Below are 27,069 nucleotides of genomic sequence, written 5' to 3'. Positions count from 1 at the left end.
GTGTTCCTGGGGTTGTGAATCAGATCAGGCCCAATGTCTTTTGAATGACACCTAAAAGAATAACAACTCCTTTAGAAATTATTTTTTGGCTACTGAAGTTGTGCGCAAGAAAAACTGGTTTGTGGAGATATCCTCTGTTCCTATAACTCTTTTTTTCTGAGCTTGTTTAACTGCAGGGCACATAAACTGAGCATGTGCAGAAGACACTGGCTCTTGTCCTTTAGACAATCTTTGAGACACCAGGAATAGAGGTCACCTCCCTGGGAACCAAGATTACCAGGACAGGGAGACATTAGGTGCAAATCAAAGGTGAGAAGTCATTCAATAAGGGAGATCCAGCCTAAAATCCACTCTACCACATATGGAAAGCTCTATAATTAATCAGTTGGACTTGGTCAAGTCAAACCTCCCCACTTCTGTTTCCACCTCTCATCTCTCACTCCCATAAATTCTCCCTTAACTCTCAGATCAAGAAGACAGATTTGAGCCTTTACTCTTGTCTCCATGCTGATTGACCTTGCAATAAGCTCTTCCTTTTCTCAAAATCCTGATGTCATAGTATTAGTCTCTGCAAGAGGCAGCAAGCCTTTGCTTGGTAACATTACGAAACCATTGAACAAGAGAGAGCTCTGTGACCCGGCCCGTGGAGCTTAACTTCAGGATATTTATATTCAAAATCACCCTAACATGCTTTTAAGAAAACTTTCTTGTCTCTTTCCATCTTTCTTTTAAATCCATTCTTTTCCATCTCATTTTCTTTTCTCTTTCATAACCTTGACTTCATTTTTTTGTCTCCATTTTCACTAAGTAGTAAGCATTTTTTTCCTGTCATGTCATCTTATCTAATCCGTTTTCCTCTGTACCAGCAAAATAGGACATTTTCTATATTGCCCATTTACAAATTTAAGCATCTTATAGTGGTTGTTGTTGGGGATAATGGACTGAAGTGTGCGGTGAGCATGGGGTTATGGAAAATGGAGGGAAAAAAAAGCTGTTGTCTTTTCCACCTCTCATTCTTTTCATAATACTTGGAGTAATCATCTCCCAAATTAGAACAGCTAGTTTTGCAAAGTCCATTCATCAAAGGATGGTGGAAGGCAGGAGAGGAAGATGGAAGGAAAAATGGGGAGAAAAACATGGGGAGAAAAACAAAGTGTTCAAATCAGTAAAGGCCCAATGACTGGATAAAGCTAGAATATAGCTGCAGAACAACATATCATGCTATCAGACTCACAGAGGTGTTAAAAATCTTCATACTGGTTTTAAGAAGATTCTGCCTTACATGCACCAAAGACAAAATTCCATTTCCTCAGAGAGAAGATAGTATGTACACGGCCCTTGGCAGAGTGGGTCCTGCCTTGGGTAGGGGAGGAGGTGGTAAACAGGGAAAATATCTGCCACAGCCTCCTTCGTATCCCAACCACCCCCTTCTGATGGCAGGAGATTCAGTGGCCTACAACAGCCTTCAGTTTGGCAGGGGATGGATGTGGTGAAGGGAACCTCTCTGTAGAGGTTGAGCTACTCAGGGCAGACTACAGATAGACTGTTTTGCGTGAGTCTATTGCTTAAGAAGATCACCAAGGAGGAAAGGCACAACTGGAAAAGGTAGGCTTTGACAGGAGTCTTTGCTTCATTAGTGCTGAGTAAAGGAAAGAAGATAGAGAAGAAGTAACCAATGATAATGCATGAGGAGTGCATTGCTGTGAGGAAAGCTAGGGGCAACCAAATCCAAAAAAGTAAGGTCAGTTCCTTTTTGTGTTTGATGACCTCTGATACATTTCAAATCCTTTTTTGAACCAACAGTATTCAAAGCAGTAAAGTGTGGAGAGAAGGGACATATGTAAGTGACTGATCCGCTGATCAAGGAGATGGCTGGGAAAGAGACTCACAAATATCCCCCTGGATGAAGAAAAAAGCCTGCAACAAAAATTTGAAGAGCAGGCCAGCAATTATTTTGCTGAAATGAGGGAATGGCTGAGGCTTCCTCCATGATCCCTCAAATGTTAGATCAGCTACATCTTAAAACAAAATAATATTGACAATTTTGCAAAGCACCAACAGGGAAAACACCCTCACATTGATGTGAGGAAGAATTCCAGCTATGACCAAACCTCCACAGATATAATCACCAATAATTTGTGCTGTTCCTGACTGAAGCACAGTTTTTTCCAGTAATAACTGGATAAAACCAGAAGAAACTGAACCAGAATACTCTGCCATTCCAAGTGCAGCACTGGAAAATTCTACCAACAGGCTCACTCTCCTTCCCTACTTGCCCTTTGATGCTGCTCCTCTTTTGCTGGGTTGGAGCATCTATCTTTGAGATGGTGCAGATACCTCCGATGGAGTCTTTAATTTCCCTGCCAAGGTCCTGGAGAAAGGTTTGACTCTGTCAGTCATCTCTTCATTACCCAAACTGTCAACTGCATAAAGAAAGAGATGCCCCCAAATCTCTCATCGTGAAGGACCTTGGGAATCACTCCTGTGTGTGCCTGCTTGGCTAATCTACAGTCACTGTCCCCCACCCCCATTGGCCACTTCTGGGGCCAGGTTGCTGCGCCATCTAGAGTAATCTTGATGCTGCCCTTTCTCCTATACTACATTTAATCTGTCACCATGTTCTTCCATTTGACCTTCAGAAGAGATCAGGAATCTGACCCTTTTATACCATCTTTGCTGCTGCTCTGGAAAGACCATCATCCTTCACCTAGATTATTGAAATGGTCTATTAACTGGTCTGTTTCTGTTCTTGCCTCTCTATATAGTCTTTTCTCCACAATGGCCAGAGCAATAGTGTCTTTTCCAGGTCTTCCTATTTAAAATTGCACCCTCACCTCCATACCACTGACATTGCTTATCCTCTTTCATTGCTTATTTTTTTCCCTGAATTTATCACCATCTAGCATATTATACATCTATCTATCTATCTATCTATCTATCTATCTATCTATCTATCTATCTATCTATATGTGTCTTTTTCTTGTTCATTACTGTTTCTGTCCACAAGATTCATGAGTAGGGATTTTCATTTGTTTTGTTTACTACTGTATCACCAATGACTATACCAGTGCTAGGCATGTAGTAGGCACTAAATAAACTCTTGTTGGATGAATGGATAGTAAATGAAAGAGTGAATAGATAAAATATGTTGGTTTAATAGTCATCATTAGACCTGAAAAACAGCTTAAAAATTTCAATTAAGTTATGCAGAATAAATATTGATAAGATAGTATAGAAGCATTTCCTTTGTATTTCTGAGACCAGGTGAAGAAAAGAGAGAGCAGAATATTTACACATGCTCTGATATATACATAAAAAAAAGATTGTGTTTTCTATACTCGGTCTAGAAAATAGACAATATTGAAAGGGAAATTTTGTGAAATTCTAGACTGTTTTTAAAGGAGTGGATAATTTAATTCATTTTTATATGTTATTTTCTTCCCTTTAAACTTAAATAATGTAGATGGAAGAATAAACTCTAAGATTAAATAGTTTCTGGACAATTCTCATAACAAAAGTTATATGTAACACATGTTCAAAACAATATAAACAATACAGTAGTCAATCATAGCACAGGTTTAAAAGACAATTCAGTTGTCTTCTAAATCACAAGCAATCTAAGCAATTCAATGGTGTAGTACTTATCTATCACTGCTCAACAAATAACCCCCAAATTTAGCACTTAAAGAACAATTTTTTAAATTATCTCACAGTTTCTTTGTTCAGAAATTCAGCAGCAAGTGAGCTGTGTGCTCTAGCTCAAGGTTTCTCAAGATGTTGTAGTCAGCTGTCAGATGGTGCTACAGTCTCATCTGAGGGCTTGACTGAGGAAGTATGAGCATCTGAGCTCACTCATAAAATTGTTGGTAGGCTTCCATTCCTTGCTGGCTTTTGGCTGGAGACTTAAGTTCTTGCCCCAGCTTCTGCCATGCCATTGCTTCTGTTGTATTTTATTAGTCACATAGGCCAAAACTGGTAAAATGTGAGAGAAGACCATACAAGGGAATGACTATGGGGTGGTATCATTGGTGGTCATCTTTGAGATTGTCCATCACAGATGAATTAAAAATAAATATTCAGACTGCAACACATTATGTATTTTAAATTATTTTAAAAATTTTCTTTTATTTTTATTTGTTGTTTCTTTTATTTACTTTATGCATTTATGTCACTTGAAACATTTTGACTAATTGCTGAAATATGAAATTAAAGTATTTTTAGAAACTGTGATAGTTGAGCAGGAATTACATTTTCTCAGGGTGAATCATATTTACCCTTTTAGAGACATTTGAAATTCCTTGTCAAACAAATTTGTAAATGTTGTAAATAGTAGTGCCTGCTGGTATGTTCTACTAAATAAAAAACACCGGGAGTTGGTTTAGTAATGGTGTCCAGCCTGCAGTGCTAAACTTCCTGGATTTGAATCTTGACTCTGGCATATGGAAGTTGTAAAAGCTTTAGCTGCTTATTCACTCTCTGTTCCAGTTTTCTCATATACAAAATGAAAGAAATAACATCTGCATGATATGGTGTTTATGAATGCTTAGTGGGTTAATACATGTAAATTACTTAGACTAGTGTCTTGGACATGCTGGACACAAAGGACAGGCTCAAAAAAATCTTAGTTGTTTCTTACTATTATCATCCAGAATTTAATGAAATGCCCAACACATTGTAAGTACGCAATACATTTTTTGGAATGAATCCATGTATTTGGTCCTAAAGGAATTTAAAATAGAATTTGTAGAATGGTAGGTACCATGAGCATATTACAGACTGACAACCATAAGAATTCAAAGCCAAAATTTGCCATATATTGATTTATTTGCCATGAAAGTTGGTGGTATTTGAGCTAAAGCTTAAGGCAGAGAAGGGTATGAATATGTCAAAATCATGAGATATATTAGTCCAAGAATAAGAAACAATATGAGCAAAAGTCCCCTCTTCCCTCTCCAATGAGGAATATGATTTTGGGAAGAGAAGTCATTAGGAGCAAGTATGGAGGGGTTGGGTTGGTGCCAGGTAACAAAATAACTAACATTGGACCATGGAATTTGGATTTTATTATGTGATCAATAAGGAAATTTTGAACAACCAATTCCTTAGGAAAATTAATCTGGTGTGATTGTGAAAAGTGAATTGAGAGGGAAAAGAAAACCCAGAGAAAAGATCTAAGCACAGGATAATCAAGAGGCCATATTTGGGAGACAGCATTGGGAATGGAAAGATGTAATTTGGTAAAAGTTACATTATCAAGAAAAAAAAATTCAGGGTTTGAGTGCCGGCTTCCCATTTATGAGGTCCTGGTTCAATCTCTGGTACTGGGAGAAAAAAAAAGAACCAAAAAGAAAAAAGATTGCACCTAGGGCTTGAATTGAGGAAGGCAGGTCAAAAGTTTCCTTCTCTATAAAGAGGTGAATCTATTAGGAATACTTTGTTTGCAGGTGACTGAAAAACATTCCCAAAATGGTTTACACCAAAAAGGGGATTGCTTGGTTCATGTAACGAATCAATTGTGGGTATGTCTGTGGGTATGTGTCCCTCTTTCCCTCTTTCCCTCCTTCCCTCTAGAAAGCCCACAAACTAGAATGGCAAGGCAAACAACTTCTTTGAAAGGAGGAGAGAAGAGAATAAATACATTTACAACACAGCAATTTTAAGAGGCACTTAGAGGGAAAAATTAAGAATGTTTACACATCAATAATTCATTCTTATTACACTTGGAAATTATGATTCGTTCTTGCTATTCTTGAGCACCTAACTACTTTCATTTCCACAAGTTGTTTCTTGCAGTTCCTTTGTTCATGCTTTCTTCATCTGCCTGAAATATTATTTCCCACTGTCAATTCTCCCATTCCATCCACTTCGTGAAACCTCTCCCAAGAAACCTTTGCTTCTCAGGAAGTCATCCCTTTCGGCAGTGCCACTCCCATCCTTCCAGACTGCTCCTTCATGTCCTCTGGAATGCCTCTTTGCCATTACATTTCTTCTAGGGTGCTTGTCACAAGGAGTTGTGACTATTTTTCAGTTCTATGTCTATTTATTTTACTACTCTGTGAACTATTTGAGGCCAAGACCCCTGTTTTGCATATCTAGCAGAGAGCCTGACACGTAGAAGACATTCCATAAACGCTTACTGAGTGAATAAGTCAATGGCTGAATAAAATGAAAAAATTCCATTTTGCATTTATTGAGTTGGAGCTCCCATTAGTACACCTGTTGGAGATTTTAAGCTTGGTTTTGGAAATATTGGACTAGAACTCAAGAAAAAATTAAAGCTTATAGATGAAGAACTGGTAGCACCTCACAGAAAAGAGTTAAAACTCTTACACTGTCTTCATGCCAAAACAGAAAGGCTGGTAAAAGAAGGCCTGTGGTATTTCCTTAGAATCCTTACCTGAAAGCAGAGGAGATGGGGAAGCTAATGTTTTCATCTATAAAATGGGAAAATTGAGTTAGATCGTTTTGAAGTTCCTTCTAGCTCTAAAACGTCTATCTCCACTTTGAAATTTCAAGATTGGGTTAATGGGGATATTAAGAGACATGAGTAAAAGATGAAGAGAATTTGGAGGGGAGATGATATCTTTTTCCCTGTTGCATGGAAACTACTTATTCATAAGATTTTAATTCTATGTATATTCCTCTGGGGAATGTTATTGGCATTTTATAAGAAACAGCCTTTGAAACTTTTCATTCTATCTGCTTTAATTGTATTGTTGGAGGGTCATCATTTATTATGAGGTCCTTTAGAGTACAGGCACACCTCGGAGATATTATGGGTTTGGTTCTAGACCACTGCAATAAATCAAATATTGAAACGAAGCAAGTCACATAGTTATTTTTGTTTCCCCATGAATAGAAAAGTTGTGTTTACATTATACTGTAGTCTATGAAGTGTGCAATAGCATTATGTCTAAAATAACAATGAATATAACTTAAATAAATGTGACACAGCAACTCAAAACGAGCACCTGCTGTTGGAAAAATAGCACCAATAGACTTGTTCAATGCAGGGTTGCCACAAACCTTCACTGTAAAAAACACAGTACCTGTGAAGCACAATAAAGTGAAGTGTACTAAAACGAAGTAAGCTCGTGCCTGTAAAGGCAAAGAGGAAGTGGTCAAAGATGTAGGAGGGAACCTTAGAATATATAGCACTGTGGGTGCCAGAAGAAGTCAAGTGGCAGGAATGCAACGATGATAAAATCTTCTGCAGAGAGGTTAAGGTTGATGAGGTGTGGGTAAAGGACATCATATTTGGTGATTAAAATATTTAAGGCAGTTTCTGTTAAGAGCTGGAAGACATTAAGCCCCTGATGTCATTGGATATTATGATTTTGTGGTGGACTCAGTAATCAGGGTACTTTCAATCAGTACTTAGCGGCCTGAGGACAGGAACAGAGAAAGTAGGTGGGTAAGGAGGGATGAGATATATGCTTGTTGACTTGGGGTTGAAGGTTTGAATGGTGGAAATGGGTTTAGGGGTTATAGTTTGCTAGTAAATACAGCATTGAAGAACCCTGGGATTTTGTCTCCGCAAGGAAGCTAATGAAGTCAGAAGCCTATAATAATTTGTAGGGCAGGATTTTTAAGCTGTATTCCCTGGATCCTTGGGTCAGGGGGTGAGGCAAGTGGCTCACTTGTGCTGATCTCAATACTGTCTCCCACTAAACATCACAGAAGCTTTTCTCTTTTCAGTGTCCTATTTAAGGTTGCATGCTGGATATCTTCTGTTTGCCTTCCTTGTCCACTCCTCATCCCTCTCCACTCTACTTTGCGACCCAGGAAGCTGACCTAGGAGAATGGCATCAGCGGGCTGCCTTGTCCTCCTGCCTCTGTTTGGGTTTGGCCATTAGGAGAGAACTAGCATGAGAACAGAGGGAGGCAGGAATGTGAAGTAAGATATTTCTTCTTCTGGCCTCTTCCCTCCATCCTGATCAAGGTCACAACTTCTTTCATATGATTCTCTTCTGGATTCCTATAACTACTCCCTTCACTCACACCTTCAGGCTTAGAGATGATAATGATAATAATGTCCAGCTTTTTAAACACAGACCTCCAAATGCACAGGGCAGCTCTCTCACCCTCACCCCTAAAGATTATCCAGCCCAGAATGTCAGTAGTGCTAATACTGGGAGATGCTGGTCTAGAAGAGAGTAAAGAAATGGTCAGTTTGCTACTGTGTTTAGTTTCTGGCTGCTAAAAACAAATACCATGCAATAGTTTGGCTTGAACAATGGGAATTTATTGGCCCACAGTTTTGAAACTAGGAGAAGTCTAAAATCAAGGCATTATCAAGGCATTGTTTTCTACTAGAAGATGATGGTGTTCTGGGGCTGACTGCTGGTGATCCTTGGCTCTTGGCTTCTCTGAAACATGGCAGTATGCATGGCAGCTTATTCTGGCTTCTTCTTTCTCTTCTAGGTTCTAATTTCCTTTGCTTATAAGAACTTCAGCCATATTGGCTTAAAGCCCACCCTCATTCAGTTTGGGCACATCTTAACTAATAACATCTTTAAAAGTCCTGTTTATAAAAGGGTTCACATCTATTAGACCAGGGGTTGGTACCTGAACAGGCCTTTTCTAGAGAACATGATTCAATCCCCAGAATTTACCATATATCTGTGGCTTCATGAAAAGAATATCAAAACTAATTTTGTAGATATTAAGGACTGTTAGGAGGTAGTTTATTTGCTAGTTTTAATTGTAAAAGTATTTTACAGTACTTAGAAAAGTTGGATATATATTAGGAAATTTGATGGCTTCCTCAGTGATTTTTTTCATTCCTTAAATCATTAGTCATATTAATCCACCTTAATTTACTTTTTTTGCTCCCAAATTATCATCTTGGTGGGAAGATATTTGGGCCTTTTTTTTTTTTTTTTAGCAAAATCATGTCTGTCTAGTGCCCTAAAACTGTGTCTTCTTGGATTTCCTTAGCTTGCTGGTTAAGATGAAGGACTGACTGGCAAAAGAATCAAATTTGCCCAATAGAATAGATATGAATATGGTATAGGTGTGGGTGGTGGGTGCTATGGAGATAGGCTTTAGTTGTTGAACCTAAGGAAAAATAAAAGTACTGAAAAGGAATGAGATTTGTTTGTGTAGGGTTTGGGCTAGTATGGATAAATGGGATTAATGAAGGTCTCGGGAGTTGAAAGGGACTGGGGACATTTTATTAACAGGGAGAAGGAGGGAGAATGAGAGCTGGGACAATGACTGATTAGAAAAGATTGGCTAGCGGATGTGCCCCTGAGCTAGACCTTTTAATTATATTTTTCTGGGGTTCTATATTTGAGATTGGATCCCTTAACATTCAAAAGGCAAAGGAAAGGAATGGATGATAACTCTGGCTGAGGTTATTGTATCTACATTTTATTCTAAAACTATTGAACCAGAGCAAAACTACAACATTTAATATTCCCTGAACTGAACGGATGTTTCTTTTGACTACTTTCCTTGTTTAATGATGTGAGGCCATGTTCTAAACCCCTCCTCAACCTTGTTAAAGTAGTAGACAAGTGAAAGATCAAGGGCATTTGGAGGTCTATGTCTGAATGACATCATAGTTTTGATTAACCAAATACCCTGGCAGTAGCCTTGAAGAGATGCTTAACTTTCAGAAATCGTTTCTCTTTTGCAACCAAAGCTATTGAGTTTAAAGGTCCATAAAGATGAGATAAACAGTAATAAAGGTCTTTTGAAATTCATACACAGTGTATTAAATGGATTTAATTACTGTCAGTTGAATATAGTGATGTTAAAGCAATGTCCATACACTGGCAATAATCAAATAATCAAATGCTTAAGGGGGCACAAATATTGAGAACAGTGGATGAAATGTTACTTACATGAGATTTCTGAGTCATTTTTGCAGGGTTTTTCAAGGGAAGAACTTCCCCTATGAATGCTGCAGTAGAAAACAGCTCTACACCTGGGTCCAAACTTTGTAAAGTCCATTTTTGCTAGTGGACACCTTCTGCTGTAGCCTAATTTGTAGACTGACAATCTCTGAAAAAAGATTTCAGAATAATACTAATCCTGAATACCAGTAAAAGAAGTGCAAGTGAAATAGTAAACTAAATTTAGTCAGTGTATTAAATATGCAGTCTAATTGTAATCATAGCTAATAGTTATTATTTCCTACCTGCCTGGCAATATGCTAAACAATTTAAATGTATTATTATTTTAATTAAACTAGTAAGCTAAGAGATATGTGCAGTTATTGTCATCCCACTTTACAGATGAAGAAAACCAAGGCACAAAGAGGTTATGTAAATATTCAAGATGATACAGTAAGTGGTCTTGTTGAAAGGTGCAGCCAGAACATTTAATTTCAAAGTCTGCTCTTAACCGCTTTCTTCTACTTCTTCCATTTTCTGTATTTTCTATGGCAAATCTGGGAAGATAAATTTGAGGGCATTATGCTATGTTGGATTTTAGCAATCCAGGTAATAAATCTTGTCTATATCTCAGACAAGCTACGTGATCTTGGGAAAATCACATAACATCACATCTGTAATATAAGGAATTTTACTAAGCAAGTTCCAAAATCTCTTTTCTACTTCAATATTTTGGTGATTCCAAGATAGTGCATAGATTTTCTTTCCAAAATCCTTCAACTTAATGGTCTTTTTAGCATTAAATTATTTGAAATAACTCTTCCTACAGTCACAGAATAATCTCCCAATTCTCTTTGCTTTGACCCCATTGGTTGATATGTATGATGGAAGCAGCAACTTCACAACAAAGAGGAAGCATATGGCTTAACTCATTCCTCTGTCATATACTGGATATTTTTCAGTATAGAAAATTCATAGAATTTTAGAACTTTAAAGGGCACTAGCTATGATCTAATCCAGCTTCTCACATTACCAACCAAGAAGCTGAATCCCACAGAAGTTCAAGGACATATCCAAATTCACAATGCTACTTTGTTGCAGATGTGGTACAATTACCTTGATTCAGATCCCAGGCTCTTCAGAAGAATTACAATCACTTCTGCCTTCGTCTTCTCAAGTCATGTAAACCACCTGTCTGTTTTCTTCTGCGTGGTATAGGGGAACAGAGATACCTGGGTTAGAATTGCAGCTCTACCGTTTATCAGCAGTGAATCGCTGGGGAAATTAAAAAAATATATATGTTCAGGATCATGAGACTGAGCCCCAAAGCCTGGTAATGATGTACAATAACAGTTGTGTCAGTGCTAAGCAGTGCTTCTTTAACTATTGAAGCCCAGTGTGAACAGAACAGAGGCCGACCTATTTGGAACTGATGTATTTGCCTAAATTAAACAGAAAATGATGAAATGGGGCTGTAGTGCTTCAGTTGTCACAGTTTGAGTAGAAGAAAGTGGTGGGAGAATCACATCATTACAAGGTCACAGGAGAATGGGTAAACCAAATCCAAAGAAGCTGCCCTGCCTCTTCTGTGGTCCGTACTATGCCCATAGTAAAGGAGATTGTTTTTATGAAAGCCACATCATCTGTAAAGTTCAGTTAGTGTTTTTGATTTGAAAATTATTAGCATTGTACGTTTGTTTCGACTTTTTAAAGTTTTTTATTCATTTTATTGTATAAGAACTAGAATCAGGAGTTAATACCATATTTTGTATTTTTTATGTTACATATTTAAGTACTTAAATAATATTGTATTACACATTTACACAAAACCAAGTGAAAAATTAGGGAGACAAATGGTTTATTTTTCCTTCAAGAGTGATTCATATATTTTCTTTGGGAAAAATACTTATCTAGTCCAGGAGGACTCCTTTAAAATGTTAGAGATTTTTTCAGATAATGGTTGTTACATGTTTTAAAAACAGTAACTGAGACAACACCAAATGACAAAAGACCATTATGAACTCAGTAATTCCAAAAATAGCTCATTTTTTTTCATCACACAAGTATTCACATATATTTGAAAAGTGATAGTACATTAAAAACATGAAAATAGTATGTACAAGGCTTTTCATGCAACATGATTTGTAAAGGCAAGATTGGAAACAACCCAGTTGTCCACCAGTATGGAACTGCTTGAACCCATGATGCTGTATCCACACAATGGAGTACTAGGCAGTGGAGAGAAGGAATGAGGACAATTTCTACCTACAGCCAAGGAGCAATTACTGGGTGTATTAGTCAGCCAAAGCATCGGTGCTTTTCCGATGTAAAGCACCGGAAATCTGTAGGCTTTTATAAAGGATATGTATTTGAGGTAAAAGCTTACAGTTACAAGGTCCGGAAAGGTCCAGCTCAAGGTTTGCACCAAAGCCAGTTGCCATGTGTTGAAGCAAGGTGATTGCTGACCTCTGACTGGTCTCTCTTTCTGGGGCTGCTTCTTGAGGCTCCGTGGTCCCAGGTTCTTCCTCATCTCAGCTGTAAACTGTTCTGTTCTCTTCAGCTCAGACTAGCAGGCAAATGGCTCATCTCTCTTCCCAAGGCTATAGCTGGGCCTTCTCCTTTCTGTCACATGGCAGGACTGAAATGACCAAGTTCTCTCCTCTTCCATGTCTATGGAGCGCTCTCTTTTCCTGTGTCTTCTTCAGTGTGTTTTTTTAAGTGAGTATCCATTTATAGCAGCCCACCAAGGGGGCAGGGACTCAATCAGAGTCATGCCTTATTGACATGGTTGAATCAAAGTCCTAATCTTAACATTATTTAATCAAAAACAGCTCAGCTGAATCTAGTTCAATCAAAGGGAATCCCAACCAGTGGAACAACATAATCACTCTTTTGGGGATTCATAAATAATCTCAAATTGCCACACTGGGCTAGATTATTAAGTGAAAAAAGCAAGATAGGAAAAAGGAGTTATAGATACCATTTATCCAAGAAACAGTATGTGTGTCTGTGTGTTTACACGAATATATGCATATACACATGCATGCGTGTAGACATGTACATATACACATGTATAAGTATATATGCATAGACATAAATGCTTATATATGTCTGTGTATGTATTAAAATGAGAGAAAAGAAATATATACCATGTATATATGTATTTAAAGTAGTTACCTCTAAGGGGAGACAAGAACAAGATAAAAAGGACAGGGATAGAAGCATGGCTTCTCTGGGTGTACAATTTTGTTTTGTTTTGTTGTTTGTTGTAGAAGGTACCAGGAATTTAACCCAAGACCTCGTACATGGGAAGCAGGTGCTCAACCACTGAGCTACAACTGCTCCCCTGGGTATATGCTTTTAATAGATTTAACTTTGGAACCAAGTTAATTTTTTCAAGATTTAAAAAAAGCAGAATAAAAAGGGGCAATTTCTGAAAAGGAATTTAAAATAAACATATTAACCTAAATGAATCTAGTTGATGACATAACCACCTGGAGAGGAATTATTTCAAGTGACTTTAAAACAGTAATTTGACTGCAGATCCCTAATGAGATATAAGTAAAAATAAAAAGAATTACAATCCTGTGTGGTAGGATTATGGGTGATTTTACTTTACCTTTTCTTTATTTTCCAGTTTTCTATAGTGAGCAAGTTAAATTACATTTCTAATACAGAAGATGCTAAAAATATTTATTAAGCTAAAAATAAAATTAAGTGTCCAAACATTTTTTTAAATGATAATACATGGATGGGAGAATATGTTTTTTTAATACAATAAGCAATGTTTATGTCTGTATTCAAGGATTCAATAAGTAGAAAACTCCTAATCTAGTTCAACTTTTTCATTTTAAAGATGAGAAAAGATCCTCCAAAAGCAAAGCGACTTGCCCAAGGCTTCTGTACCAATGTTCTAAAAGGAAAAGAAGTCAAGAGTGTAAAACACTCACATTTTAAAAGTTAGGCTTGCATTATTTTGAAGTTTATCTGGGTACTCCACCTGTGTATTCAAAATTTTATACTTATTTCCTAAACCTAGATAAAAAAATGGTCAAATTTGGCATACATGAATTAATCATGGCCTAATTAATGAGTGATTAGATTGTGCTCCAAGGAACTCAAGATGTGGTCAGCTGTAGATTAATTGTGTTTAGATTGTACCTCTAGAAGTATTTTCTATTCTTTGACAACTAGCTATGAAGGACCTAAGCAGGGGCAATTCACCATTTTGGAGAAATTTGACTTTAGAAAGGTATCTTTCTCTAGAGGGTGATTCCCAGGAGACATGCCATCAATGGACAATCCTTATCAATGAAAGAACTTTGGTACAAGGAAGCATGTGCAAACGTATGCTATAGGCATATTTAACTCATTTTCAGAAGATTCAAAGCATAAATCGAAAGTATTTGCAGGGCAATAGAATACAATCAGCCATGATTTAGGGCACAAAGGACAGAAGCACACAGTGGAGAAAAGGAAAGAAAACTCAGTAGGGAAATTATCTCATTGGGCTTGGATTTTAAAATTCATTGTAATAACAAACAAAAAGATGCAATTTAGAACATTTGTCTTAAAAAGACTGAACAGGAAAATTAGGTAGAATAAGTTAATATGAAAACAAAAACCAAGAGAATGTGTGAACGGTCACATCTTTTAATTCTGGATGAGTTGATGGGCTCCTTAGCCAGACTGAGAGAAAGAAAGCCAAATGTCACTATTCTCCCTTCTGCCTTAACTTTGAATCCAGAGAGTGAGGCTGGTGTGGAGTGAGGTGCTACATGGTGCATCATAGGAACCCAGGTTCAAGCACAGGAGAAACCTTCAGCAAATAATGACTTTATTATTTACACAGCACATAAAGTCTAAGAGAGCAGGGGAAGAGATCCCTCCTGGGGAGGCCAACTGCTCAGGTCAGGGCAGGTGGATGGCAGCTCTGCATGCCCCACTTTGCTTCAGAGAGGAGAGACAAATTTGTGCTGCTGGGGGTGGGACATTTATACAGCCTAGTGGGAGGAGGCCCAGCCACTGAGATTCCCTGCCCTGATAAGCAACTGGGTTTGCTTATTCCTGGTCTCCTGATTCAAGGCATAGTCAGGCCCTCATTAGGACTGCAGAATGGAAACACACTGAAACAAACGGAAAGGTGGCAGGGGTGGGGAAGGGGTGGGAGATGGCCCCTGAGAATGTGTCTGTGACTTCCCCAGCAGCTGAAGAGTTTTTTTCTGCCCTAAATCTTTGTTCTGTTTTTCCACCTATGCAGACTTGAGTTATGATCTGATTTTCTTTGGATGTTGGCTGAACTGAGAGTACCAGGAAGGGCAAAATAAAAGTCTCACAGTAAGCAGCTTAGTGGCTGCCAGAGGCTTGGGGGCAGGGGCAGGGAATGGGATGTGACTGCTTAATGGGTACATATGGGTTTTCTTTGGAGACAATGAAAATGTTCTAAAACTAGATAGTAGTGATACTTGTACAATGTGTGACTATATTATATGTATTATATATACAGGGAGAAAGATTTATTTATTTTTAGGAATTGTCTCATGTGATTGTGGGGGCTGACAAGTCTGAATTCCACTGGGTAGGGAATTTCTAGTAAGAAATCTTGATTGGAAAATCTGTAGAATTGATCAACAGGCTGGAAACTCAGAGAAATAAAGGTAGAAATAGAGGCAGAATTTCTTCTTTGTTCTGAAACTCAGTTTTTTGGTTTTAAGGCCTCCAACTGAATGGATGAGGTCCAACTGCATTGTTGAAGATAATACGAGTTACTAAAAGTCAACTAATTGTAGATGCTAATCCCATCTACATTAAATCTCCATAGCAACATCAAGGTCAGTGTTGGACCAAACAACTGAACACCATAACCCAGCCAAATTGACACATAAAATTAGTCACCACACTACAATAAAAGGTTTTGTTTTTTTTTTAAAGTTTCAAATGTAGTGCACTGGGGAGAATGGGGAGTTTCTGGGATCATGGCACCTAAGGGAGATAGACAGAAAATGAGGGACTGTAGAGACTGAGCTCGATTCAAAGGGACTTCTGGCTTAGAACTTCACTCCTGATTTTCTTTGGCTAATTCTTTTACTTTTTCTTTGCTCTACTTAAGCTTCTAATTCAGTTCACTCAAGATTTTTTTCCTCCCCAGCAGAGTGTTTTATTTTATTTTGTATTATGTTTTATTTTATATAATGCTTTTGGATGGGGCTAGAGCTCGCCAATTTTGTATGCTCCCCGTGAGTCATTATTTTATATTTTCCTGCCTTATTAATTTATGATGCATGCCTGGCCCATAAAAGCATTTTCATGTGCAAATTCCTGATTTTTAAGGAACTTCTACAGGCAAAGTACATTTCTAAATGCCAGGCAAACAGTTTACTCCAAATAGGCTCTTGCTTTATGGCTTCTTCTTAGGATGGACACAGTATAAATGACACTACAATACGGGCAGGATAAGTATCCAAATGGCAATATAAATTGATTGTATTGGAAACAAAGACAAATGCAAAAGATCATGCAATGTCTGATCCCATTCCACTTCTGTTCATTTCATTGGAATGTTATTGCAGTGAAAGCTGTTAAAGAAGACACGTGGCAGTTGTTAAGAAGCTGGGGAACAATACCCAAAAGTCTGTAACTAATAGTCACAGACTATTAGCCTTGAGTGTTATAAAGGGCTTAACGCTTTATTGTAGTACACTTTTAACTTGGACATGAGGAGCATAGTGTATTTACATCCTTAACGAAAACAACTTTGGCAAAATGAGAAACATATATGCTTGGGCTCTTAGCAAGTTAACAGCAATTCTCTCAGGAAACAAAGTTACTATTTATTGAATTCCTCACATACGTGGTTTCTTTTTTTAAATTTAAAATTTTTTTTCATAGGTGATTTCTGATCCTTACAATATAACCTTGCAAGTTAGTGTGTTAGAGTAGACCTTCGACATGCATGAGACAACATCACAGGTAGTTCCTAAGTTCTAAATTTAAAAAATGTGAACACGAATGCTGGCTTTCCTGAGTCACATTGCTTTCAAGAGTCAGATATTGCTTGTGGACATTTTCGTGTGCCTTTTTGTTTGATTACTTTTCCAACTATTGGAACTTTAGTTTTGTCTCTGCTTTGATAGCCATTTTAATAAGCAAACTAACTAAAATCACTTCATGGAAATATTACACAGGAAATGAGTAGAAAATAAGAGTTAGGCAGGCTGGGCAGTCAACTGAGATCATAGGCTAGTTAAAGACTTTGTTCCAATACCCGAGCTTCCTGGAACCACCCAAATTGTGATTTGAGTGTGATTACACCAACCAACAGGGGCAATCATAAACTGGTACTGTATTTCTGGAAAAATTTTATTATTATATAACCAAAGCTTTTTAAGTGTTTAGGTTTTTTGACTCAGCAATTCCACCTCTAGGAATTTGTCTTAAGGAAAATAATCATAAGATGTCCACAAATACTTACGTGAATGTTGACAGTAGTTTTAGTTAAAATAATAAAAATGTGCAAGGTTCCATTTTCCATTTTTTTTCTCCCAGCTCCAAATTCATCCTTCTTTGTCCTGCTTTGTGTTACTGGAGCTGCACCCTGTAAACAGATCTCTTTTACCCATTGCAGAATGTTCAGTGTCATCAATAGAGGGCAATGTAGTGCTCCTGCAGAGCAAAGGTGGCAGGAAGATACTCCTTTTCTAGTTTCCTGTCCTCTATATATTTAAATATTTACTATGAGAACCCCACAGCTTAAGAAAGAGTTCCAGTAGAAACCACAGGACATCTCTCCCCACTGGCGGCTACTTCAGAGTAGCTCCAGCCTGTCCTTACCCTCCAGCCATGGTGAGCTATTTCCAGCAGCTCCAGCCTGCTCACACCCTCCATAATGGTAGTTGACCCCTAAAGACCCACTCTGGCCCCCCACACTGCCCTGGCTCGAGGAACCTAAGACAAGGAGTTGGTAATTGTACCTTTCAGGTCAGTGGACACCTTAATGTGTTCCTTTGTGAACGTGTCTTCCTACTCTAAGAAACAGGACATCTAATTCAGGAAAGCCTGAGTTTGCAGGGACAGAGAGTACAGATGTTTGTGGTAGGTCACTGGGAGTGCTGAGTCCTTGTTCCTGGACCCAGGTATTATAGCTATTGGGCAGAGAACCATATATCAGCTGTTACTTTTGTGCATATACTACATTCCAGAGGACAGTGCCCCAGCCCAACAAAGTTTTATCCCCGGGTTGATGCCTTAACTGAGCCTTTGATAGGCTGTTCCAGCATCCTAGGTTTTTCTGAGTGAAAGGGTAAATGGTAAGGCCAGTAAGTCCCAAGATAATGAGCACGTTGTTTTACTCCCCTTGCTGTAAAAAAGATACCTTTGTCTTAGGAAATACTTTATGGGACAATAATTCTCTAAGCCTGTGGATGTTGGTGCTAGAGGAGGAGGCACTGCAGGCAGGAAAGGCAAACACATATCCACAGTAGGTGTTGACTCTGGTAAGGGCAAATTGCTTTCCCTCCAAGATAAAAGGCTCTGATATAATTAGCATTCCATCAGGTGGCTTGGCTAGCCTCGCTGAGGAATGGTACTATGCTATATCAGAGCCTTGACAATAAACTCTGCTCTTGACAGATTGGCAATTGGGCAGTGGCAGTGGCTGGGCCAATTTTTGTGAAAGAGTCCAAATTGCATAGCCCCATTGCATGACGGACCTTGTTTATGGGCTCCCTGCATAAGCACTGTGGTGACTGAAGAGAGGGGCAGGCTGACAGCCTCAGGACAGAGCATCCTGTGCACATGACTGCTGAGTATCTCCTCTGCAGTAGATGCTCTTTGGAGAGCACAAATGTGTGATGTGCTTTGTGTTCATTCCTGTAGTTTCATCTATATAACCAATTTCCAGACTTCCTTTTCTCTGATCTTCACATTGTTTTTCTTCAAAGTTCCTATCCAAAAAGTCGAGGCTTTTGTTACTGACTAGAAGCCAAGGCCACCGGGAACCTACCTGCAGTTAAACAAGTTAAGTTGACTGCTACTTTCAGCAAGGGAGAACACTAACCATTGGGAACCATGAAGTATCTCAGTAAGAGAGTTTTAGAAAGAAAGAATTTCAGAAATGCGGATGTTGCTAACAGAATCAAATGCTGTGGAGGGAGATCAAGTGAAACAAAGACTGAAAAGTGTCTTTTGGATTTAGCAACTATGACTTATACTGTTGGCAAAGGCAATTTCAGGGAAACTGGGGGTGAAACAGCGATGGGAGCAGAAACCAGATTGCAAAGAAAGGAGGGAACGGAGGTTGAGAAGGAGGATGCTAAGGCCTGTGTGATTTTAGTATATCATGCTGCCTTTCTCATGCTATTTGTACATATCCAGTCCTTTTTCTACAACTCAATAACCCATAAAACAATTGCATTATATCATTAATGCTACAATTCCATACTTCACACATAAATTATATCCTGGAGTGTATCTAATGCTATACTTTAACCTAAAGCTTCCAGCTAACACATTATTATGTTTTTTCCTTTCACTGTAATCACTTTAAATCTCTTATTAAATCTCTTATTAAATCCCTTGCATGTAAAATAGCCCATCATTTAAAATAGTATCATGTTCATTTGTGCCTTTTAATTACTTTAGAAAAACAATCTCAGTTTAAAAGTTATAAATGCTTGAGGCATCTCTGCAGGAGGAATAGATATTACCAGAGAAGTCTGGGAAAAAATTATTCTAGTAATACAGTGCTAATTCATTGGCCTGATTGTCAGGCTGTGAAGTTTACCCTCCTTGGAGGCTGGTGTGGGACCCTGTTTATTCTACCGAGAGTCAAGGCCTCTGTGGTGACAGTAAATGAGTTGCCAGGGAGTTATGGAGAGAAATTCGTCTCAGTTCAACCTGTAAATAGATCCTGCTACAATGCTCTTAGTTGGCTACTCTGAGCCTCTTTTTCCTACCTCTTTTCAGGGTGAGTCTGACCCCATGTACTTGTGGTTTCCCTGCCATAGAGGCATGGAGGCAAGGACTATGATGGGGGATGGGAGTGGGGTAGATGGGGGCTGGGGGATGAAGGGGTGGGAGTAGGGTAAATGGGGGCTGGGAGATGAAGGGGTGGGAGTAAGGCCTTTACAGGAAGAGTTTACATTTCAAAGAACTTTCAATTTGCATTTCAAATGTCATTTCCAAATGTGGCTTTACAGGCAGACAAAAACATGATTAACAGATTTGGAAGAATGCATGCAGCGTGCATTATAATGCACATTGTAGACCCCTGTTGCATTCCTGGGTTATACCATGGTGCCTTGAAGATGAACAATTTTTACACATCCTATCCTTACCTTGTAAATATCACCATGTAGTGTATTGTATTACTTTTTGTATGTTTAAAAACATTCTTTTTTGTTAGATGTAAAAGTTCAAATTATACACTAATTTCTGAAAATCTGTTTTGGCAATTCTTCGTTTTTTAGAATGCCAGGAGCCTTTAAGATGGAAAAATTCTGGGCATTTTTCATTGTCTCAAAATCCCTGTTTGGGGCAATAACTCTGACCCTGTGAAGAAGAATGCTGGATGTGGAGGATGATCTTGTACGTGCTCACAGGGGTTTGGAAGGATGGAAACCAAACAGCTACTGAGCCCATTTTTGTTCTCAGCGCTAGGGGCTGTCACATTCTACATTTAAACCTGAAGAATTGTGTGGAATGAGGCCTGGGACCATGAAATCCTGGGGGAGATGGTCTGAATTTTCATCTAAAGGAATAACTGAACACGTGGGACTTAAAAACAACTTGTGATGGAGTTTGGGCCTCGGGCAAAAGGAAGAGGAAGGAAAGATCTTGGCAAACCTGTTCTGCACAAATACTTGTGTCATCCCTCATTCGTGTAGTCTTTGTGGCTCTGTTTCTGAGTTCATCTGGTTGGCAGATGGGTACAAAATGCTGGTTAGCCTCCAGAAAGGCACACAGAAGGCACATGTGAACTGTGGCTGTGTGATAAATAGAAGCTGAGCCTCAGAGGGGTTTCTGGTGCGTGTGTGTGTGTGCATGTGTGCACGTGTGTGCATGCCTTGTGCTGAATGTACCACCAGTTTAAATCGGGCTTTCAATTGAGCAGATTTCACATGCTTCTGTAGTGTGGCCCAAGTGAATATATTTTTAGAAATGAAAAGTAGAGCATGTTCCAAAAGATCTTTTCTTCTGCCATCAGGCACTGTTACACTTTTATTTATAGTAATTTCAGGTCCCCAGATACCTTCAGCAATGTGAATCAGCAGACAAACAAACAAAATTAAGCAGTACATGATTATACCAGGTGTTACCTTATAGAAAATATTTTCTTCCTTTATCTTTTGAAAATATAGACCATCTTAACTGTGTTTAGAACTAATTTTTTCCCTAAGGTTTACTTAAAAGGAATATTCATTTCTAGGCAGCAGGAATATGGGTAATAAAATTGCCCTTCTCTCTTAGCCTTGATGTTTTAAGAAAAATACATAAGAATCAGATTGTTTGAATTTGTTAATATTTATCATAATGGAAATCATTACCTTATGGCAATATCTAGAAAAATATCTACTCTTTATTAAGCCACTGCTATATGCCAGGTTCTATACATATACTTATTGCCTCATTTATATTCAAAACAATCCTATAAAGTATGTTTTATTATCATCATTTGTTTTAGTGGAGTCTCAAGGATGTTAAGTAACTATTTCAAGGACACAGAGCTGGTCAGTGATATAGCTGGGAGTTTGAATGTAGATGTGGCTAACTCTGAAGCTTGTATTCTTTCCACTTAAACAGTCCTGATAATAACTGACAATGAGACCCAGTTCAACTGCTAGGAATATAACTCTTTACCATTCAATACTGTCCATATTCCAAGAGCCATTTACTGAGCTTCTACTTTCCTACAGCCACTGTGATAAATGATTTGTACTTTAGAGTTCAAATACGAGAAATTCCTGTCCTGAAGGAATTTGCAAGCTTGTGGAAAAATCTAGTAAAAACATTAATGATTATCATGCAGGATATTATGTGCTATGAAAGAAATAAGAACGAAGTATAATTGGAGCCTGTGGAAGGGCCACAGACCCTATGTGTGCCCATCATGTATGTGTGTTTATGTGTGTCTGTGTTTGGGGGAAGGTGAAAGACATTCCAAACAAGAAAACAGCATGTCCAAAGCCTATGGCTTACTTGAGAAACTGCAAATTGTTTGGTTTAACCATAAAATAGTGTTTATTTATAGCAGAGTGATAAGAAATGAGAACAAAAGGACTTAACAATAGTGAAATCATGAATTCTACTGTCTGGAATGACCATAACCTTTACAATTGACTTGATTAGATAGATATTTTTGTTCTGTTTTTTGGTTATCTATCTGTATTAGTCAGCAGAAGGTGGGCTGATGCAAAATACCAGAAGCTTTTGGCTTTTATAAAGATTTACTTAAAATGATTTACTTGAAAGGAATATTCATTCCTAGGCAGCAGGAATATGGGTAATAAAATTGCCCCTTTCTCTTGGCCTTGATGTTTTAAGAAACATAATTTATTTGGGGTAGGAGCTTGCAGATACCAGGCCATAATACATAAGTTACTTCACTCAACAAAGTCTATTTCCACATGTTGGAGCAAGATGGCTGCTGACATCTGTGAGAGTTCTGGCTTCCTGCATTCCTTTCTTCCCAAGTTTTGCTTCTCTCTGGGCTCAGGGCCTCTGTTTTCTCCACAAGGTCAGCTGTAGACTATGAGGCTCTCTAGGCATTGCCTCTCTCCACAAGGTCAGTTGTAGACCATCAATTGAACGGCTCTGTCTCTCTCCCCAGGGTTTCTGCCATGTCTAAGGAGCTGTCTCTATTCCCCCTGTGTTCTTCACCTGTTTCAGGTCCTCTTTTCCCAGGGCTTGCTTCTCTATCCTCTGTGTGCTTACTTCCTGGGGCTCCAGATCAAGACTCCAGCATCAAACTCCAAATCAGAACTCCTCCAACTCTGTACCTTGCCTTTTCTCTTTGAGTCCCCACCCACCAAGGGTGGTGTCTCAACACCCTAATGATGTGGCTCAGTCAAAGCCCTAATTAAAACTTAATCATGTCCAGGTGCAGACCAGATTACAGACATAATCTAAATCTATTTTTGGAATTCATATCTATATCAAACTGCTACACTATCTTTTAAAAATACATCAATAGTCACAGTATTTTCCCAGAGGAAATGCAATTAGTACACAGATATGTGGGAAACCAATGTGTTATTGGCAATGAAAGTAAAGAAAAAATTAACCCAACCAAATAATAGAACCAATGAAAATACCCAACATTGGCTAGGATGCGATGACATAAACATATTCATGTTTTGCCAATTGGCCTATAAATTGGCACAGCACTCATGTAAAACTATCCATAAGACATACTAAGATATTTTAAATGTTTATGCCATTTGATTCAATAGTACTAGTTTTGTAAGTCTGTAATAAGAAATTTATTATAAATATTAAAAGAGCTTTATGCATAAATACATTTATTGCAGTTTCTTTAATGGTGAAACATTAGAATCAGCCTAAGTAGCCAGTATGCCAGAACATCATTTTGATACAATTTAATATACCACTAAAAATTATGTTACATATATTCCACAATAACATTTAAAATGCAGTAAATACAATTTTAGCTGAAAAAGTAGGATTTACCACATCCTGTAAAGTTATACATTATGCTTGAATGGCAAGGCATGTGGATCTTTTTTTTCCTACTTTTACACATTTCCTACATTTTCTTTAATTTATTTTAATTATTTTTAACTTTTACAAATAAAATATTTATAAATATTTCCGCTAATGAACAAGAAAAGATGCATTATAGAGTCCAAACTGACTTTATATTTCTGATGTCCAGTAAACTCAATTCTCAAACTGATAGCTGGACAGCAGGTAGAAAATTCTTGTTAAAATTCCCAGCATTGACAAGTCTTCTCTGAGGATACCTGCTGAACTTGAATGAGACCTTTCTCCTCTGGCTGTTTTTCTGATTTTCTGGAAACATGGAATTCATGAAAAGTTATGATTTGCATTATGCACTACAGGTGTGCTATACAGTATGACACTTCATTGGTGTGAACTACATCTCCCAGCATATAATGTACCACAACGTCACACATCAAGTACAACCATCTTTTAGTTTTCTTGAAGGTGCTGTGTCTTTAAAGAGCAAGTTGTTGGGGAAGGCAGGAACAGCACTCTGGTCCCTCAAAAGGCATCAGCCATCCATTCTTCCTACTTGAAAAACAACAACAAGTCTGAACATGTTTCTCCTTCTGCAAGGTTGAATGAACCGAAAAAGGCATCAATGAGGGCTATAAAAATAATAGTAGGGTGCAAGAAGACAGGGCTGTCATGAAATAGGAATGCAAAGTCACTAAGAGGAAAGAAGGTGAGATTAAAAGTCACCAAGGTGAGATGGAAACAAACATGGAACAGCTAGTGGAGAGGGGCAAGGAACAGTGAAAAATGGAATTAAAAATACAAGTTGAGGAAGAAAAGAGCAAACTTGATGCTGCAAAATACTCACATGCAGAACGAACTGAGAAATTTTCCCAAAATAGAGTAGAAGAACAAGGAGACAGAAAGGAAAAGGTAATGAATACAGAGCAGAGAGGAGAGAATGGAGTTTCAAGCTACAACTAAGAGATTTAAGTATTCATAAAGAACCATGGAGGGTAATAAAAGGTGAACAAATGTTAAAGATGCAATGGAAGAAAATGACCCTGCATTGAAAAAGGCCAAAGTATACAGATTGAAAAGTCTGACAAATTCCAATGAAAAAGCATTAAAACCAAAAAACACTGTAAATCACCTTCTTAAAAATGTATTAGTTACAAGGTTTTAAAAAACTAACCACTCGGGCAGTAGAAAAAATATTAGCCAATAAAAGGATCAAAATTTAAGATGGACTATATTTTTTCTTATGTAACACTAATTTCCAAAAAAACCTGGAAATGTAGTTGCAAGTTTTGGAAAGGACTAGATTATAATGCAGGTATTTAAAACCAAACAAGCCCTTTAATTTTAGTAAAGACAATGGAAAGATGTACTTTAAAAGTGGAAGTTCTCAACTACACCTATATATTTTTCTGTAAAAAAAAATAAGATAAATTAAAAAGAAAAACTTGAAGGTTTACTTTAGTTATTGAGAGATGATTCAAAATAACTCAATTTTCTCTCCATCAAAAGTTGCATGGGACATGACTCTTGGGGATGAGCCTTCTTGGCACTGAAGGATTATTACCAAGCACCAACTGGTGATGCATTTGGGAAAAGACCTAGACCAAAAGGGGGTAATATTAAATACAAAGGAGTTTTTATGGTTCAGAGATTTTAAAGTGAGTAGAGAGGTCATTTCAGAGGTTACATGTATGCACCTCTCAGGAAGATCTCATTGACTGCCACTGTAAACAATGCCTCAAGCAAGGGAGCTCCTGAGGGATCTAGAGATAGCTAGACACTACAGGTCCGGCAGACAGTCTCAGGAATTCAGCACCCTGTCAGGGGGCCCTTCCTTGGAATATATGCTTCCCAATGTAACAGAATTAGACTCATTTATAATTTCTCTACACATGGCTCTTTTGACCCTTTTATTTGAATCTATATGTAGTACTATACTCTTTCAATATATGCCCAAGAGACTTACATTTTTGGTCTATTCAAATGCCAGTTGAGCCCTGAATCTCAGCAGAGTTGCAACACCTACTCTACAGTTCACTGGACTTGTCCAGGACAAATAACAAAAGGAAGATGATGGACAATGACCATCCCCAAAAACAGAGTATCTACAACTAAAAGCAAGACAGTTCCAAAAGCAAAACAGTTCCTTCCATCTGCTCCATGAGATTTAAACCCCCTTTTAATGAGAAACAAAGTGGGCATTACCATTGTAAAACCCTTAAGATTCAGGAATGAATGACCATAAAGGGGGACCTGCAACTATGGACTAGAGTAGCCTTATTATTCTAGCAATGGAAGAACTTGTAACATTGATATATAAAGACAATGGTCATCAGAGGTTCTGAGGGGAGGGAGAGGGAAGAATAGGTGTAATCATGGTACATTTTTGAGACATTGGAATTGTCCTGCATGACATTGCAGTGACAGATACAGGCCATTATACATTCTGTCAAAACCTATAAAATTATGCTGTGGAAAGTGTAAACTATAATGTAAACTATAGTCCATGGTTAGTAGCAATGCTTCAATATGTGTTCATCAATTGTAACAAATGTACCACACTAATGAAAGACATTGTTAATGGGGGAATGTGTGGACGGAAGGGAGAGGGTATATGGAAATTTCCTATATTTTCAATGTAACATTTATGTAATCTAAACTTCTTTCAAAATAAAATAAAATAAAAAATAACTCAATATTGAGAATGTTAGCATTTCAAAGAATGTGTGGAGCTTTTTTTATTCTGGAGTTTTTCTTTATTCAGTTTGTTCACCAAAGTCATGGAGTTAGTATAATCAGATATATTTTGTTGCTTACAGGGAAAGCTTGACCTTACCTTTTCTATTTTTCCTCTTTTCATGGGCAGGAAATATATTTATTTTTTTGTTAACCAGTTATTTTCTTCACATTTGAGATGGTCTTTGTTTCTATGTTGGGTAGTGTTTGTGTTAGGTCAGTCAAACTTAGTTTCCTGCTACATGCCTAGACCATTTAAAATTAGTAATGCTACCCTCAGCTCCTCATAAAGGGACCACATGCTCTGTTCTACCCAGATGCAGCCAACATTGGACCATCATCATGGGCATATGGCCAATGACTAGCAAATAATAGAGGCCAAGAGTGTAGCATCTGGAGTCACACTGCACCCAAATCCAGGGGCTACCCCTTGACTTTGATCTTCATTTTCTTCTTCCACAACTGGTCTTAATGATCATTCCTACTTGATAAGTTTGAGATGAGAATTAAATGATTTAACAAATAAAAAATCTATTTGGTATATGGCATAATCCTGCTACATATTATTTTTACTATTATATGAAAAAATAAGATCAATCAATATCTCCTTCCATCTTGTAAATCTGGTGTGGGAAACTCTAAGAGAATTAGGTAGGTAATGGGGAAAGGAGTTGAAAACAAACTGAGAGAGAAGCTATGCAGTGAGTTGAAAGCAAACATAGAACAGTAATGCAGTAAAGTTGGGCTGAACGAGTTAATGGCAAGCTGAAGTTCT

At 37.9% G+C, this 27,069-nt stretch overlaps 1 pseudogene; it reads right to left on the bottom strand.

Moving 5' to 3' along the window:
* Nucleotides 1-1,565: 1,565 nt before the first annotated feature.
* Nucleotides 1,566-17,726, bottom strand: LOC101416462 (etoposide-induced protein 2.4 pseudogene; annotated as a pseudogene).
* Nucleotides 17,727-27,069: the final 9,343 nt, after the last annotated feature.

Source organism: Dasypus novemcinctus, chromosome 8 (genome assembly GCF_030445035.2).
Source record: "Dasypus novemcinctus isolate mDasNov1 chromosome 8, mDasNov1.1.hap2, whole genome shotgun sequence".
NCBI classification, from domain to species: domain Eukaryota; kingdom Metazoa; phylum Chordata; class Mammalia; order Cingulata; family Dasypodidae; genus Dasypus; species Dasypus novemcinctus.
The sequence above is the reverse complement of the archived record's forward strand: the minus strand, read 5'-3'. Positions and strand labels throughout refer to the sequence as shown.